The sequence below is a fragment of the Pyrgilauda ruficollis genome, unplaced genomic scaffold (genome assembly GCF_017590135.1).
Source record: "Pyrgilauda ruficollis isolate IOZ18807 unplaced genomic scaffold, ASM1759013v1 scaffold5, whole genome shotgun sequence".
NCBI lineage: Eukaryota > Metazoa > Chordata > Aves > Passeriformes > Passeridae > Pyrgilauda > Pyrgilauda ruficollis.
In genome coordinates, this window is record NW_024526599.1 from 14,486,411 (window position 1) to 14,505,669 (window position 19,259).

At 34.7% G+C, this 19,259-nt stretch overlaps 1 protein-coding gene across 1 annotated transcript in view; it reads left to right on the forward strand.

Moving 5' to 3' along the window:
* Positions 1-19,259, forward strand: part of TENM3 (teneurin transmembrane protein 3) — a 407,391-nt gene that overhangs the window by 26,418 nt on the left and 361,714 nt on the right. The window contains exon 2 of the mRNA XM_041479936.1: positions 10,793-10,866. The gene's annotated coding sequence lies outside the window, so the exon portion shown is untranslated. The remainder of the gene's footprint in view (positions 1-10,792; positions 10,867-19,259) is intronic.

Below are 19,259 nucleotides of genomic sequence, written 5' to 3' on the forward strand. Positions count from 1 at the left end.
AATTAAAAATACTTCCTTCAGCATATAGAACAGACTTACCTGGACTGAACCAATGTAGTTCTGTTATACCAGCTTTTCACTCTGAAAGCATTGCCATTAAATGAAAACACTTTGGGTCTCATTTTCTAAATGTAGTTCAGGACTACTGATGTCAAAATCTAAACAAATTTATTGTTATCTTTTTCAAGTATATCAAACTATAGATTTTTTTTTTTTTTTTTTTTTTTTTTTTGTGTGGTTGGTTTGGCCTTTTCTGATGATTCAAATTGTCAGCTTTTACAACTTGGTATTGTTTTTTACTAGAGTCCTTCTCAATCTTGTTGAAAGTGGGTCACAGGACCTGGTTAGCTTAGGAGTGAATGGAACAGCTACAAAAATAGTGAGCCCTGCTTAGACTGTCTGTTCAAAATATTCTCACTGCATTTTGCAAACAGGAAGTATTATTAGTGATTTTTTTCTGCTAGAGGTGATAGCCAAGTTCTCCTCCCTGATTAGCACTTGAATAGTGTGTAAACAAAGTACAGACCTTTATGAAAATAAAAATGATCAGGTAAAAGAGATATTTTAGAATCCCTTTTTTATCACAAGTTTCTCTGAATGAGTGTATTAGAACAGCATTATTTTTCCAGTATTGTTATCTGTTACCTTTTGGTTTTTTTACATGGAAACACATAATTTGTGTGATCTGAACAGTTTGACTCCAGAACTTAGATGTGTGATATTCTTGGTACTTACACAATATATCACTGCTTGATTCCCCTGAGGAGCAAATCGTTGTTCCCTCTACTTTATGTAAGTAATTCACATCTTTATATATTTATTTAGACTAGAATACTGTATTAATAAACTCTTGATATGAGATTATTCTTGGTCTTAGTATACCATGCTATTGTGTATAGTCCTTCAGTGACTTAAAAAATTATAGTGATTACTTTTATGACCATTTTCAGATTTTCCTGTTGATACAGGTTATCTGACTTGCAGTTTTTAATTTTATAGATATTTCAGATATCTATAAAATCACAATTTTCTGTTGCTGTCCTTTGACCCTGAGTTATATTTCTCATTTTGTAAGTTACAGAGTTTTTCCATGAAATTCAGAAACATTTGCTATGTTTTGTTTAGAATTTCAAGATTTTATTTGTACCTGGCACACATGAATTAAGAAGAGACTCATTAGGAATACCTTAAGAACACTCTATTTGTTCTAAAATTTTTTATCTACATTTTATTGTAAAATCTGGAATATGTAAACAGTGGAGTTATGCTGAAAGTTTTCAAAAAGAAGGGAGTATATAAATTATTTGATTTAACAGTTAATCAGATCTAATATGGGGAAGATAATTGCATAAAATTGGTGACAGATTGAGTGTTGTTTCTGTCTTACAGTAAGTGGTTAGGCTAGGAAGAAAAAACTTCAAATCTTAAGATTGATTATGAAAAGACATGAATGTTTCTAAATAAATACGGATGTGTGAAGGTTGTAAATACTAAAAGCGATATTTGAAAGGTTGTATAATAGTGACAAGGAAATAACAGAAATAAAAATAATTTGTAGATTGGAATAAAAATTCAGTGTTTATTGTGAAATAGAAATATTTATTAGGGGAATTGTTATAACAGGACATCATGTTGCTCACTGATTTATGGTTCAGCATGGTGTAGAGTGGAAAGCATAGATGATATTGGAGTCCCCGATGGTATTCTGTAGATTTGTTTTTTTTCTTGTTTAACCACACCAAAGATATCTCAAAATATTATCTCAAAGGTAAATACTAAGAAATTTCTGTGCTCTTTGCTAGATTTTAAAGTTACTGAAAGGGAAAGCCCTTTAGTATGGAGGTACTTCCTCTCTAAAATGTTCTGTCAATACCAAAAATGACTGAATGACAAAATAAACATCTTAATATTTTCATTATAGTTAACAAGCAAAGAGCAAGCAGTGATCTTTTTAAGAGCAAGAGTTGAATTAATCGTGTAGGTCAAGATTTGATGGTGATGCACCTCTTGTGTCCAAGGCAGGAGGAATGCTTTGCCTTTCAAACACACCACTTGGCCCACAGTTTGGTGCTGGCTGTATCAGTACTTTGGGCAGTCAGGAGCCTGGTGTGTCCAAATAATTCCCCTTTGCCAGTGGCTTCTGAAAAGAGTTGTCTAGAGCTATTGGCATGGAGTGTGGTGGACGTCTTCCAGTGCATGATGGTGATGGCTTTCCACCAGCTTTGGCCAGCATCTTCGGCACAAATGCTCTGTGAAGTTTCCCATTACCTTCTGTAAACGCTGAGGCCCTATTTCACTGCCACCTGCCAATCACAATGTCACCATCTGTCATGAGAATTGGTTATGACCTGCAGTGTTTTATACAATACGCTGACACTTTACTCTTCTTATCATTTCTGCCACTTTTTCCTTCTCTGAATAGGCTGGTTGAAGCTTATCTGATGCATCTTGGTTTGCAAGCCTTCTCTAAAAAAACCCCAATTACAAGTAGATCTGATAGTGTGTTAGCAGAAGGTGGGTGCTAAGAACACAGTGCCATTTCAGAAAACTTAGAGAATAACTGACCAAAACAAAAAGGGAGTTGTTTTAATACACTTAGAAATTTAGTTGTGCAACCTTATTTTGCTGCTGCTGCTGAAACCCATCACAGTCCTGGTTTCAAAATGAACTTTAAAGAGATGCGCTTTTTCATTGTATTTCACTAAAGTAAAAAGTCCTGAGTTCAATTAGGTGAAAATAACTGCTATAGAGTGTTCAAGGAAAGGTTGAACTTGTGAAGATTAGCCTGAGGGAAAGGACTTGGACAAAAGTTTGGTCATTTAAAATGTATTGATCAGACAGAAAATGATAAACCATTTTGACTAAAGGTAAAAAGAAGGGAAATACTAGTAATAAATGGATCATTGATATTTGAGGAGAAAGGGAGGTTTTTGTTGCTCATCTGGTGCAGATTTCTAGCTGCCTTTAGCCTGATTTCATGAAGTGGAGAGGTCTTCAGTCAGAACCTCAAGAGAAGGACACTTGTGACTCAAAAAATAAATGTGTTTGACCAAGTGTTTTGTGATTTGAGTTTAGCAGAAAGAATCAAATCTGACAGTCAGACCTTCTCTCTAAATATTTGGGATTTGACAGAAGTATCTTAAACCTCAGAAACTAATTCCTTTGTTTATTATTGTTTGATTTTTTAGCATGTAAAGTTTAAGAGATGATGGTTTGGGTTTGTTTGTTTTTTGGTTTTTTTTTTTTTTTTTTTATAAGTAATGAAATATAAATAATAAGGGGTTTTTTTTTTTTTTTGTTTTTTTTTTTTTTTTTTTTTATAAGTAATGCAATATAAATAATAAGGGAAGGGGCTATTGAAGTATTCTATTTTCTGGGTTTTTTTAATTCTGTGTGTGGGGTTTTTCGGTTTTTTGGGGTTTTTTTGTTGATGTTTGTTTCTTTTTTCTTTTTTTTTTTTTAAATATGTTAGCACTAATATTAAGAATAATGAAACTGTTTTAAGTGTGAGTACTGTAAAGCAGGATCCCCAGTTTAGCCACTTGAAAGGACATATATGCATTGTAAGCAGAAAGCTTATATATAGAACTGACAACAGCCAGTTATGACTGCAGTACAAAAATGATCTATTTCAAAGGGCTGAAATGTGCACAAAATGAAGTATACAGCTTTAAACATTTTAAGTGGTTGTTTTTCAATCTGTAAAACCAATTTTGTTTCCAACGTATGAATTCTTGATAAAAGGTAGGTTTTGTGATTTATTGGATTTAAATTAGTAACATTCAAAATGTTCTGCATTTACTTCTTATCTGTCAAAAAAAATTGTCTTCAAATAAAATTTATTGTAGCATGTTGCACTTTTGGTGATATAAAAATTGCTTAGCAGACTGTGCAACAATATTTAATTCTTCCTTTGTGCTGCACAAAACTCAGTAATTACAAGGGGTTTTTTTTAATAAGTATTAATAAGGCATGAAAACTTCCTCCCCCTGCCCTTTTTTAAAAATCTTTGAGTCATACTGTCAGTTTTGACATTTTCTTAAGCCTGCTTATGGAGGAGATTTTTGTCGTGTTTTGGGTAAGACAGGAAAGTCCTAGGGATACTTGGGAACTGAAAAAGTGCCAGTCTGTATCAAGAGCAGACTCAACAATGTGACAATGGAAGAAAATTGAGCTTATATTATTTTGAGAATAAGTATTTTGAGATGAAGAAAATGTATGGAACTTCCTAACAGAGAAATCCTAGAAGAAGCCAAGCTCAAGGAGGTTGGGTTGTTACTGTTTTTCGTGGCTGGTGTTTTGTAGCAAGCACCAAGGGATGGGTGAAGCTGAAAGTCATGGCACCCAAGTAGAAACTTGAGGTCAATCTGGTTTTTGAAGGATAAAATAGAAGAAATTGATATTTCAGTGTCAGCCTCACACATTCTGCCATGGAAAAAAATCATCACGCTGACAATAGACTGCATATTTTAAATATCAATGAAACAGTGATACCGTTTTGCAAGAGAGTGGAAAACTGCCTTCAAGAAATAGACTTTTAAAATTGGGTAGCTATGTTAAATGTTCTTTTCAAACAATTGAGTTATTTTCTATGTCTTGTTTTGCATGGGCTAAGTTTATGGGTAGTACTGATCTCAGATTAAAAACTGAATCTAATGGATGACTCACACAGCAAAAAATGGCTGGATTTTTCTCTCTGCTGCACAAAAGTCTGGGTTTTATTTTACTTTAAGGTAAAATATTTTTTCAGTTGTAGTGAAAGTACATATTGGATATCAACCCCTTGCAGCTGAAAAGATTTGAGCAGCTAGTAGGAGGAAAGTATTTGATATCCCCTGTTTCAGCCTTTGGTCCTTTAGAATCACAGCCATGCATGACAAGAGAGCTCAGCTATTAAACAAGGTTTGTGCAGGAGCAGGTGGGAGGATGCAAGAAGTGACCAGAAAAAGTATCAAGTGAGTGAAAAAATATGCTGTCATTGGTTTGGATAGAGAGTGTTGAGTGATATGGGCATAGTGCTTAGCTCCAACCTTTTACTGTTTACCTTTGCTAGGCAAGACTTTTAAAGAGCTTTTTGAAGAGACTCAAATTCTTTGTGACAGGTTGTTTAGTGTCTAGGTGTGTAGCTTTGTTTTTGTTTATTTTTTAGGGGGACTGGGGATGAAATTGTTTCTATGTGTGCCTGTATGTTTTTCTGGGGGTCAAAGAGGTGCCTTTATTGTATTCCTTCAAAATTGTTTTAGAACCAACTGACTTATTTATTATCTATAGAATTCATAACTTTATACAAATAATACCACTATATTCATAGTATTTTTATGCTATTAAAAAAAAACCTCTTATACCATCTCAAGATTTTCTATCAGTGCTTAATTTTGATGTATTTAGCACTGCTGTACATTAAGACATTTCTGCTCTGTTTTCTATAGACAGAATTTCACAATGCTAATAATCACATATGGTTATAGGTAACTAAGGCAGGTTTGCAGCTTAGACTGTGGAATATCTGGCTATAAGAGCTTTTTAGCTGTTTCTAGTTCTTAAACATTTCTGTTCTCTACTCTTTCTATTTTAGTTTTTGTTCTTATTGTAAAACTGTGTATCTGAATTGATTAACATCTGAACGGCGCTTTTGTACCAAAGATTAGCCAATTGTGTGGAATAAAGCAGACTGCTGTGTGCACTTTTTTTTTTGTTATCCTGTATGTATTCTGTAAAAACCTACTTTCATTTCTTTCATGAAAATGAATACTAAAAGGTTTAGAAATGAAACCAAAGTGCATGCCACAATGATTTGTTTAATTCAGTGACATTGTTTAAATGGTTACTTGAGCCAAGTAGTTGCTTGAGCCACACAGTACATTCATATTAATGTATGTGCATATGTATAGATGCATGTAGTCATATTCAGCTGTTAATTGAAGGTAATAAGGTTTAAATTGATGGTGCAGCAGAATAAACAGCACAGTCCACAAACACTTGAGTTTTTGACCAGAAAGTGTTTTCCATCGTTGCAGTGATCCACTGTAGAGGCTGTGTCATGAATCTGACCAAAGCTACTGAGTCATGCACATGGCTCTGACTTTCTGATCATAAGATCAGAGTTTGAGTGAAATCACAGATTGCAAAAATACTTTCATTTTTACTGAGACAACAAGGACCTCTTAGCCATTGCTGTGTAGTTAATGTTTTCTGAGTGGTCTCCCAAAGTACTTCTTGGTTACAAATCCATTATTGCTCTTCCCCATGGTCTGACAGCTCTGTGCCCTTCAAATGGAGGAGGGCAATGAAATACATCACGTGCTGTAAGTGTCCAGTTGTATTCTCTGACCAAGTGAAAAAGTGATGTGGAAGATCTTAAAGCAAAATCCTTTTCAGAAAATTTCCTGCTTCTGTTTACCAAATTCATCTGTGAGTGAAACATGCACTGTGTGTACAATTTACAGTCCAAGATCAGATTGTCCGGAAGAAAATACTATTTGCCTGTGGCAAATGCACAAAAATATTCTGTATGGCTTATCCTTTAAAAATAGCAATGTTTTCAGTATGTACTGCTGCAAGAGGAGATTTCATCAGGAGTTAAGAATCGGTCTGAGCTGTAAACCCTAACATAATTAGAATAATTGGTCTCTAGCCTAACATGTTGCTACTATGTAGCTAGATAATGTGAGGTAGTCATGTTTCTTTGGTAAGTAGGTGACTTAGAAATAAAATGTGTCAATTAATTTGGGATAGTCTAGAAAAACTATGGGTATGAAATTCCAAATATATAGATATCAAAGAAAATGATCCAGCTGTTCAAAAACATTTTCAGATGCTTTAAAAGAAAAAACTACAAATAAGAAAAAAAACAAGAATAGCATATTGATGATGTAAATAAACATTATTTCTAATTTTAAATTGTTTTCATCGTGATGGAAACATACCCCAAGATGTACTGGGCAGCTTCTTTATTCAGTACTTTCATTGAACTAGTAACAGATGTTAGGCCTTTCAGGTACAGATGTTAGATTTATATAAAACTAATTCTATTTAAGTCTTCCATATTTTGAAAAGCAGATTACACAATTTCAAGGTATTGTATTTCTTGCATCTAGCACATTCTTGGTTTTGAGGTGCATGGAAAGGAATGTTAAATATCAGCTCGTTCAATGTTTACAAGTTACTTGGGTAAAATTAAGCATGCTTCACTGGAAATCTTTATTAATATTAAAAATCAAACAATTAGCATTTAAAGATATTGCATTTTCTCTGTAGAATGCAGTAAAAGTATTGTAATTATGGACTTTGATTCTTTTCATGCCTGCCACTGAGTTTATGAAAATAACCTTTCACCCTGTTTTTTCCATTTATGAAAAAGGAATAATCCCAGTCCTAGTCAAGTGCTCTGATGCTTGTGGAAAATAAATCTCCTTTGTGTGTGTGTGTGTTCAGTGTTATCTCTATGATGTCGAGAATTCCTTCAGGAGAATATATTTGCAATGGCAATTTTTAAAAAATTTTGGTTACGTGGTTATTTTGCTCCTTTGAATAGAAATTTAAGGCTAAAATGGAGCTCATGTCGAGAGAATATTTGATCAGCAGAATGCCCTCTGCTGAATAATAGTGTGATGTATATAGCACAATTCAATAAAATTAATAGGAATTAGTTGTTTGCTAATGTAGTTTGCTAATTAGTTGTTTTGAATGTAGTTCATGTAGCTTTATGTTTAACACCTCAGTCCTTGCAATCAGAAATTTGTCTTTCATTTGCTTCTTATTGATGCTTTATTTTCATAAGTGGAAATACAAATAACTTTTGTGTTTGATCGCAGTCAGTATCAACCTTCTGAAACAACATACTAAGCTTAAACCAACTTCTATTAAGTATGTGTATGTTAGATTACTTTTAGATTTCTACTTTTTGATGCATTGTGGGAACAGGTATATTGGGGGGAAAGAAATATTCACTGACATGCCCCAGAGATGAAAAATAGGCATTTATAGGAAAAATTATATTACAAATAATAATGTAAGAGATTAAAAGAGATTTCCAAATGGGATGGAAAAAATACAGCTATGCTTAAACGATTATTTTTATCTGTAAAGGAAAAGGTTTTAATTAGAAACAAAACACTAAAAAAAACCAAACTGAAAAAATCCCTCACCTACCTCTCCCCCATCAAAAAACCCAGCAAAAACAAAACACCCAAGGAAAAAAAAAAACAAAAAAACAAAAACAAAAGAACCCCAACAAACCCAAGCTTCACATGCTCTCACATGGCCTCCCAGGAATCAGTTACTGAAAACATAGATCAGGACAACTAAGAAATATCCTTGTTTCTATTGCTTAGCTGGAACGTAGAGTAACCAGTATCCAAGTTGAGGAGTGGGTTTTGGAATTCTTAGGTAGAAAAATCTAGTACTTGATATCACAGTAATTGGTTTGGGCTACTGCTCTTGTATACATTGAGTCTTTAAGCTGTATAAAGCTGTGTGATAAGGAACTGTAGCTCTGAGCTGGAGATGTGAGCAGATCAACTACGTGGTTTTATCTTTCTGGCAGTAAATTATACAGTAGGCTAATAGATAAGACCCAAGGTTTGGGTGTTTTCTGGTAGAGGAAAAATAAACAGTGATAAGTTGCAAATCAGAAAATATGATAACCACTAATAAAAAGTTGTTTTCAGACTTCTGACAGAACTACTTTATCTGAAGGGTTCTTGGGATGTGAGGATCACTCTGGGTTGCAAACAAATGTTTTTGGTCATTAAGTAACTGTCTTTAGATTTTGGAAAACAGTAAAATAAGGACAGTCTGTTTGATTCCTTAAAATACTGATAACGCTGTCAAATGGGAACAGAAATGGGAAAAGTTAATATCTTTGTTAGCTAAAATGTTTTATAATATAATTGCATTTTTGCTAAATGTCCTAGCATGTTGTATTTTGTGTCAAGAGTTGAAATTGATTCCTGTCCTGGTAGGACAGCTACCACCATAGGGTCTCTTGGGTGGTTTAACTATGTAGTTAGGAGAAAAATACTTAAAGAAAATCTGGCATTTGTATATGTGGTTTCTACAGCACAGAAACTACCTGAACATTCTAAGATTACTTTTTTTCCCTGCTAGTTTGTCTTAATTTGCTTCCTTCTTTTTTATATATGTAATTGACAAAAATAGAATGTGCCATTTGGGTCAAGAAAATGCTCAAAAATTTTAGTTAGGCCTTGATGAGATATGGTACTTATATAAATGCTGTCAATTCAGATGAGGATTGCACTAGTTAATGTTGAGTGGGCTGCATGGTATTTAACAAACAGAATACTTTGTTAATGCATCACTACCAAAAAAAAAATAATTTTCCATCCTCCGTAACTGAGTGTGCATAAGCAAGCCATGTTTGTTGTTCTGGACCGCAGGTTTGCCTTTTCAGTCTTGCTAAGTTACAAATCCTGTTAATTAGCTGTACCAGTATCATGTATGTATGACAAACGGCTTGGGCACCAGCATTCAAAAATCTCTCAAATGGGCTAAACTATATTAATGTCTTAACAGCGGTATGTTCTTGTGGATTTCTGTGCACAAAGTGTCCCACACTGGTACTTGCAGCAAGTGTTTAATCTAAAGCAGTGTTAGGTGTGCTTCTGAAGGGGTTTGCAGCTGAATGTGCCCTACTGCTTGTCCATCTGAACAGCATAAACATGGAAAAATCAGCTGCAAGTGCAGAATAGGAGAAAGTAATGTCTTGCCTGCTGTGATGCTCATGAATGAAGAGATAGTTTATGTTAATGATTCCTGTACTGGAGATGAGTATTGTAAGCCTAGACTTTTGATTTGAAAGGTTGCTGGAATAAAAGTTGCTGGAATACTGAGTTGTTTCCTTCTTCATGAACAGATGTGGACTGACAGGTTTAATTTTGTGGAAAGAAAAATTTGTCATGTTAGTGCTAAATTTAAGGGATTGTCTCCTAGATGCATATTTCTTTTGCTCTGCCATTGTAGTCTAGATTAACAGTGGATATTGATAGAAAATCTACTTATGAATTAAGATTTGCAGCAGGATTACATGCTACATAGAGATTCATACAGGAGGGAAGAAAAAAGAAATTTTTCACGGGGGTGCCTAAAATATGGAAACATTCTCTGGAGTGGTATTTCATAACACTCTAAAATTTATAATTAGACAAAGCAATCAATCTGCTTTTATACTAGCTTGTAAATTTCCTGGATAATGTGACAGAACAAAAATTATTTCTTTTCTACTATTTAAAAAATAAATGAGAAATAATTGTTATATCACACACACACACAAAAAAAGGTTAAAAAAGTATTCTCTGATTGTATATGAATAATTATTTAGGTTTGGAGGGACCTCCAGAGGTTTCCTCATTCATCTTCTAGATGAGCTCCAAGCAGGCCTGGTTAGGTTGGGTTTCTCAGTGCTGGGTCCAGCTGATTCTCGAATCCCGTGACCTGTCTGAGCATCCTGTGCCAGTGTTTGCCCATGCCTGTGCTAAATGCTTACCGGTTTTTGGATGAACTAGCAAGCAGGAACTGACTGCTTCATCTTTCTGTTGCTGGCCACTGAATCCTTATCCTCTTTTCTCTTTATGTTGAACCTGAGCATAAACCAAAGAAACTGCTTTCATCCTGCAGCTCTTGCTGGACTGCTTTCTTCTCCCCGTAGAGGAGAACACTTCTTACACTGAAATATTTAAAAGAAATATGTAGTCTGATTGTAATTTTGTGTTAGAGAGAAAGAGCACACTTCTGGTTGTTTCTGCTTCAATAATTGGCTTTCCATTTTCCATAGGAGTCTATTGCAAGGTGAAAGAAAGTCTGTGAGACATTGGCAACAATCAGGCAACTATTTCTTTATCTTTTGAGGTAAGCTGTCATTAAGTGTGTTGTTTGGTATCGTATTGGAAGGGAAGTGAAAGGAAACTGGAAAAATAAGAGTGGTGTTTAAGAAACCTGACATTATCATGTATAAAACAGTTTGCCTGTTTCTGTGGATGTTTATACCCAGTAATATTTGTGCTTATCTTTTACCAATATTGCATACCTTTTACCCTTCATCCATTGGACTGCAGAACTTCCTACTTCCCCCATCTCTAGCTGGCAAATATTTTAAATAGTTGTTTCTTCCCTCTCACTGGCAGCAGAAAAAGTACTTTAACTATTTGTTCAGTTATACAACCACGATGATAGTGGATTTTATAGGAGTGTATATCTGGGAATCTAGTTTTTGGTTGGGGTGGCAAGGTCAATCACATTTTTTGCCAGGACAGTATTTCTCTGAAGTTTCTTGCTGTGAAAAAACTTTATTGACTGAAGATGGGTTTTGCCTGCTTTCAAAATACTGGAGCACCAGCCCCTGTACCTCAGTTTTGAAGGTCGGGCACTCATCAGTTATAGAAGGGTGGTAGTAACTCTCTCCTTACTGGGGAAGGTAGGACTTACCAAGAGAATGAAGTATTGATTTTGTTTTTTTACATCTTAATTACATAATTTATTAAGTAAATCTGTTTAAATTAAATCTGATCTGTTATTCTAGAAATTAAGGAATATGCTGAAATATAAATTTTAGTAAGATTCTTTTCAGAGAGGAACTGCGTAATATGTTACCGCACTGTGGAATGCTATCATTTACTAAGGATAAAGGATATACCAAGAGGTTAATTGTGTAGTATCTTTTTCTGTGGCGTTTTCTTCTAGGAATAGCTGGTTTTAAGCTTTTCATTCCAATTTCTATCAACTAGATTTCTACAATGAGCAGCCCAAAGGAGCATAAACAGGAGCTTCTGTTGTGGAATACAATTCCTTTTAATTTTAAAGCGTTGATTAACCCTGTTAAAATCTTTCTTTTGATGTGACCGGACAAAGAGACACTCATATATCCCTTTGGGATTTGCCTGCAATGAACCTTCTTCAAAAATCATGACCCTGGCTGTCCAAGTGACAAGGCTCTCAAGTTGTTAAAGTAGATTTAAATGAGAAGAAAGCAGGATGCTAAATATGCATTGCTGTAGCTGTATGAAGCAGTACTTTGTACTAGCTGAAGCACAAGTGAGTGCATCAACCACACAGGTTGTTGCTGACAGGATGGAAACCAAATCCACCAGCATGCAGTGAGACACATACAGCAATGTTCTCATATCTGAACATGCGAGCATTTAATACATAAAAATGAATACACATTATGCTTTTCTTTGTCTGGAGTTAGGAATATCGACAAAGTCTTTCTTGGTAACAAGGACATTCTTTGTAATGTAGATATATGTATACCTTTGTCTTTACAGTTATAACAACTTCTTGTCAAATGAACCAAAAAGTCCCAAGTGAGACTTTCCCATCATGATAGAACAAGAACTCAATAACTTGTTATTCAAAACCCTGTGATAGAATACATTTCTGTCTTCAGAAATTGGGTTCTTTGCGCATTTCCCTGGGAAAAAATGCACTCCAGTGATTGTTTCAATGTATGCACTGGGTTATAAAGGGAGTTTCAGAGATACTGTACTTATCAGCTGCACATGAACAGTTTGTGGTTTGAAGAGGGAACCTGGGATGGAGAAATCCAACCTTCTGTATCCAATTTTACCCAGTGGAATATGGCATTAAACAATCCTATTGTGTTTAAAAATTCATTTTGTCTGTTGGAACACTAGACCATATGGTTTATTTGGAGAAGCTTATGGATGGTTTGTTCATCTTTGTTTCCTTATTTTCTACTTTATATATCAATAATGTGAGGAAATGTATTGTGAATATCAAAGGTAACCCTTGAAGTTCAGCATGGTGTTAAACTGTACCTCATGTCTTATTTATTGTATTAGAATACAAAAGTTGTGTCTTTTTTATTTAGGTTGCACATTTGAACTAAAGTCAGATTAAGCTGATGTATAAAAATCCAGTAATTGTAAAATATTTAATTAGAAAAGTGTATGGATCTTGTGTTTCACAAGAACTACTTGAAGAATTGAACAACCTCAGGAAAGACACTTTGTGAACCAGAGTTGAGCGATATTTTCTGACATCAGCCAGTCTTTTTGAAATTTTTAGAAAATCCTGGTGGTGGTGTTTTGGGTTGGGTTCATTTTTTTGGTTTTTTTTTTTCTTTTCACTGTAGCCAACAGTTATTTACTTGTCTTATTTTATACACTTGTTTCATACAATAGTGTACAAATGGAAAATTTTCTTAAGATATGTATTTAGGATATAGCATAGTTAACCTGTAGAAGTGCTTAAGTTATGCAAATGTATATGCTGTGTGAGACACACTAGAAGGCTGTGTATCTCTGGTTATTTATATAGCTTTTAGCATTCCTGTGTATTGAAATTTATTTAGATCCATTTTTGAGCATGTTGCATTGTTTCTTGCTTCTGAGAGTTAGTGGAACAGCCTCACAAAGAAATGACCTTTGATGGTAAGATTGCAAAGTAGGAGTGAATGAGCAGAAGAGGAGTATGCCAGACTATAATAATGTTTGTAACATTAATTAAACTGTTTGTTAAGTAATATATTCAGACAGACGAGTGTTTCCCAGCTTCTACATAGCGCATTATGTGTTCTATTAAATTAAAACTAGGAAACCTTTGTTGGAGTTATAGTGCTCAAACTGACATCTAATTCCCCCAGACAATAGGTACAAGCCTGCAAGCCTCTCTAATTCTTTCCAGTCTTTACATTTATTGATTCTTTTGTAAACGTGTTTCATCCAATCTATTACAAACAGCACTGGTTAGAAGTGTGAAGTTTACCACGTCTGACCTAAGGCACATTAAAACCAGCAGCTATCTGCCAGACAACCATACAGTTGGGCATCCCAGATTTACTTCCAATCACTAGAAAATTTGGACCTTTAATGGCTGGTTTGGTTCTTGCTTTGTGTAGAGGGACTGACATGTTAATTCTTTGATCTGTCTAGTTTGCAACTGAATTTAGTTCAGCTATCATTTGTATTCTAGGTTCTAAATGTTTTATTACTTGAGTTGGCTTATATAAGTAGTTTATTTTGATTCAGGACTTCATTTTCCCTAGTCCTGAGTAATGTTTTGCATATACAGATGTACGTTGCTTACTGCAAAGTATGCATTTAATCCCTTTTTTCCTTAACTTGTCAGGTTTTCTATGTCTTATTATTACAAAATTACCAAATAATTAATACATAATCTCTAAATGGATATAGTAAATTTTAGTGAAATGGAAGAGTAAATTTTAGTGAAATGAGCACAATGCATTTTTATTATTTTCTTCCATCTTATACTGTAAAACATATGTAATAAATAATTGATAGTAAACAAACATATCTTATTTTTTCCTACCATATTCATCACCAGTTTCAAAGCTTTGAAGTTCAGTAAATAATTTATGATAGTTGTTAGTGTAAGGAAATCTAACTCTACTCCTCATCCTGCTTGCTTTTTGTCCTTGTTCTTCTCAAGCATAACTTTGATTGGTAGCCAAACTGAATGATAAAGAATGTATGAATAACTGATGGGATTAATTAAAAGGCTGAAAATTAAATCAGCTATTTTTAATTTTAAAAAAATAGAAATGCATAATGAAATTTTTGTGTATCTTAAATTTATTTTGTTTTTATTTGATATGAAACACATAAGACAATGAAGAAGTGAATGTTTTTAATACAAAGTGGAACATGTTTTCAGCCTGCCTTTGTTCTCAAAACTTCAATCAGGTTGTCTTTTAGCCTTGTTAAATATCTTGCTGAGATCTGCTGTATTTGCTGAGAATGTAACAAAAGGTGTGAGAGTACAAAAACGAAGAAATACATGCTTTTGACCTTAACTGAAATGTTCCATAAAATGTTTTAATTCTTTTGTTTTCCCTTGCTTGCATGGAAAACTCAAAGATTTTGGAGAGATTTTTAAGTATTGAAGAGATTTTTTTTCCAGGTCATTCAAGCTCAAAAGGTTAGCTTTTATTTGTGTCGTTATAAAAGCTCTTAAATAATCCAGTAATATATTGTGAGTCTTCAAATATATTCTGACTTATCTAAAACTTGAAATAAAGCAGGAAAAAAAAATACATGACTTCAGGCAGAAAGGTACAAATACTGTGTAATTCTGTAATTTCCAGGTACTGGTTTATGGCATGTCCAGTTTAACCCTCAAAACAGAGTGAGATCAGGTCATAGTAAAGTAGTTTGAATCCATCCTCATTTGCAAAAAGCAACGCAGTGCAAAACCTCTTATGGAGTTTTGTCAGACTGAGTGGGGAACTGTGGTAGAAGTTTGATGTACCTAATGTTTTAAAAAAATTAATTAAATAAATTCTTGTGTGCATATCAATGGAGCTGCGTGCTCAAGGCGACAGGACTGCGTGGGAATCTCTGGCCATTCTCTCCCTGGCAGGCTGCAACCCGCAGTGCTTGTCTTGCTGTGTAGTTGTGCATATGTGGAGCCCCAGGCCTTTGTTCCTGACACGGGTGGTCTGGAGAGCACGGGGTGTAAATGGGTTCTGTTTTGTACAGCTGTAATTACAATGACGCATCACAGTGAAGCTTTAAAGAATATTTTCAATGCAGGGCTGAATATATAAGGCACTAACAGGAGGAGGCTGTTATTCCGTGGTCTGGGGTCTTCTGGGTCTGAGGTTTAGGCTGGTTCGTGAGGCTTTCCACTTAAAGGTGATTTATAGGTATCATGAGCCAGATGTTGTCAAAATTACCAAGAATAGCAAGAACCTGTTACTGGCTTTCAGAAATTTATTGTCTCTCAAGGTTTCCTGTACACCACTGTTATTTCCCTTGAAATCAGTGTGGGACTTGCCTTGTGTTGGCAAGACCACATTAAGCTATTATTGTCATTAGTTCACTAATTTTTCTGGTGTGGCAGATGACAGAAGAGGAATGTTTTGGGAAGTTTCTGACTTTGACCAATATGGTGATAATTTCACTTGGCAAAGGCATGTTACTACTTTCTCCCTATTGAGTAATAAAAACCTTCTCCAGAAAATGAATCTGTTAGATTATTTCAGGGACCAGAAAAAAAGGCCACCATCTTTTATAATTAAAAGAGTTAGCCTAAATATAGATGTTACCATCGACTGCTTAGTGTTGTTTGACAGTGGCAATTTTTTTTTCCTTTAGAGGTCTGTAAATGATGTGATGAGCAAGTATTCAATCTTCACTTGGTAGCTTTAGCTGCTTCTTGAAAAGTGCTTTGGTTTGGTTTTGTTCTAAAAGCTCTTCTTTTTCTTTCCTCCCATGGTTTTTCATGTTTGTTTTGTCTCTTTTTAACTGCTACACTGCAAAACCAGTGATAATGATAAGGCTAATGATGAACACCCGTATTCTTTTGGAAGCTTTCAAATTGTTAAAGGATTATCAGCAAATAACTTTACATGAAACGTGTGACTACAGTGTGATCTCATGCATGTTAATTTTTCACTGCAACCTGTATCTCTGGCTTCATAGATCACCTTGAAGGATTGGGGCTTGCTTTTTGTAAGGAGCATGGTTTGCAACAATACATCACCTTCGTTTCTTTGCTCCTAGAGAGAATCTGCTGACAGCAGGGCTATGATAGAACAGGCCACATCCACCATTGACTTTTTCCTTTCAGTGTCACCTTGGGACATCATGTCTGGTTTCCAAGTGATGATAATTTTGTAACAGTGTTTTAGTACTTCGGCTTTTTTGTCGTCTTGTGCAGCTTACTGGCTCTTTAGGGGCTAAGTTCATGTGTTGCATAAAGTGGGTGCAAAAATGCCGTAGAAGAGGAAAAATCTCAGTCATTTTCAAGCTGCCTTATTTTTTTTTCAGTCAAGCTTTGTAAACACTTAAAAATTGTGCAAACTTTTATTAAATTGTAATTTGGTTTTGTAAACATCTGGATTTCTTGGCAAGGATGATGAAGAGAAAAGGTGGAGAAAAGATAGACTTCAAGGATAACAGCAGTCTTAACTAAAGGAAGCAGGTTAGCAATTATGTGTGCACTGCCAATGTTCAAGATAGAATACTACTCACACACAGAGCTCAGTTATCTGCAGAACAAAGGAATAGCTTATGTAACTCTCAGAGAGACCAGGTAGTAATTTTCATGACCTCTTGTAATCTTGTAAAATTGTGAGGTATTCACAAATTCAGTGTTTGGTTCTGCTTGTTGAAAATCTTTGGAATTAAATTAATAAAACAAACTTGTGTAGCTATCAGTGAATGTCTTTGTGAACAAAGTGTTCCTTTTCAGGTCACTAGAATTGCCAGTTAAACCATCAAAAGCAGTGTGCTTTAATTAAAATAATTATTTTTTGTGCAAATCTACTTGAAGAAATAAGTAATTCCTGGTAAAAGATATGAAAATTGGAATCTGACAGATGTGTATTTGTACATAACCTTCCCATAAGTACTGAACTCTGTCTTTAATGTGTATTAGTTGCTAAATCAAGTCAGATGTCTGAGGCGAGAGCTGGAGAGCTGATAGCAAATATTCATAGTGGAAGCTGATAACAGCCTTAATTAAGCTGCTGCTATCTTTCCATGATAAATTTAGAACTTCTCCATAAGTCATCTGACTTTAATGCTCCATTTGCATCCAGGAGTGTTTGATTTAGATCAGTGTCTCTGTTAAGAAATCTGCAGATGTCTCTTTGATAGCCCTAGCTGTCTCTCAAGAAGAGCCTGGGAGCTTTGTTTTCCTGTGTTGCAGTGTAGAGATTGAGGTGTACATTGACCTAAAGCTGACCTTCCAGCATTTAGCTTTTTCAAGGTTGGCATACCCTGATAAATACTTATTTCTTTAATGACTAATGCTTTCTCATACCATTTCCTGAACCCAGAATTCCTTAACCTTTTTGCTACTGTACTTGCTTAATTCGAAGAAGCTTTACCAGGAAAACTGGGTAAAACCATAATTTTAGAATAATTCTAAAAGCTTGGGGGGGGGCACAGTTCAAGACAGCTCTATTCATGTAGTTAATTGCAATTAAACAGAAAGGTTCTAAGATAACAAATGATGTGGTGAGTTTTTATTGTAGCAATTTCGTATTTTGTCACCAGATTGTTTGGATGGATTTGTTGTCTCTGCCGATTTTGCTTTCAGCATTTGTGTACATTGTAAATGCCTTAATCATCAATGACTGAACTGTCTGAGACACTTCTTTTTTATTTTAATAATTTTCACGGCAGGGAAGAATAACTTGATTTGAAAGTTAATACTTGTATTAGAATTTTGTGATCAAAAAATAAAGTGTGACCTTTTTTACCTGTCTAGAAATTCTGCCATTATTTGTGAGCCAGACATTTTAACAGGATTCTTCTTTGTAGTTAGAAAAAATAATGGGAGAGTGAATAGACAGTATTCAGAAATGGTAATTCTTACAGTTGTCTAAACTTGAGATAAAGTAGATCATTAAGTTGATGTAAATTATAAAAGTCATCTGCATGTTTGTCTAGAAGTCCAGTGTTCATGTATTTTGTGTGAAAACAGACACAAAACAGGGGAGTTATTTTACCAGAACCTGAGAAGTGGTGTGAGAAAAAGGAGCTCTGCATGAGAGATGTGGAGGTTCTGATGTTTATGAGCACTTAGAACAGTCAAAAGAAATCAAGTGTATTCTGCTGTATTCCTGCTGCCTGTACTTGTATATGCTAGCATTTTTTCCTAGCTCTTATCTGGTTTTCATTTTCTCCTTTTTAATTTTTTTTTAACATGGTATGCCTCTGGATGAATTTTTACAATTTTTTTAAGAGGACCTTGAAAATTCATTTAAATGTAGTTCTTTTCCTGCATGTGTGCACTTAGGCATCTCTGTTACTCTGTGGTGCTGCTAATTTAGCAGTATTTCATAACTTCTGGGGTGTTAGGATTTCTTGGTGTCATACCTTGGGGACAGGAGGCAGAAACAGTCAAGAAATATGAGCCAATGTGCATAATTGTGACGTGCTTAAAGTTACAAAAGTTGTTCTTTGGGCAATTGCCGTTTGTGAGAAACTGATGGGTAAATATAATATTGGTAGTTTTCTTATCTATCAGTCACTAAGACAGTGGCCAGTTGAGTGGAATTTGTACCTGGAATCATAAATTTTTGAAATTACATCTCTGGATAGTTAGTATAGTTAGATAGTTACACATTTTTACATATTTTTAAATAGTTTTATATATACCTGTAGTTATATTGATTGATAGCACATGTAATGAATTAGCTGATAATCTGTCACAAAAGTAGCTGAAAAATACTTTTCCAAAAAACTAAGAAGCTAGTGTTTACACTTCTGTAGTCTATTCTGTTGTATTTGTCTGCTTGTAATCACATT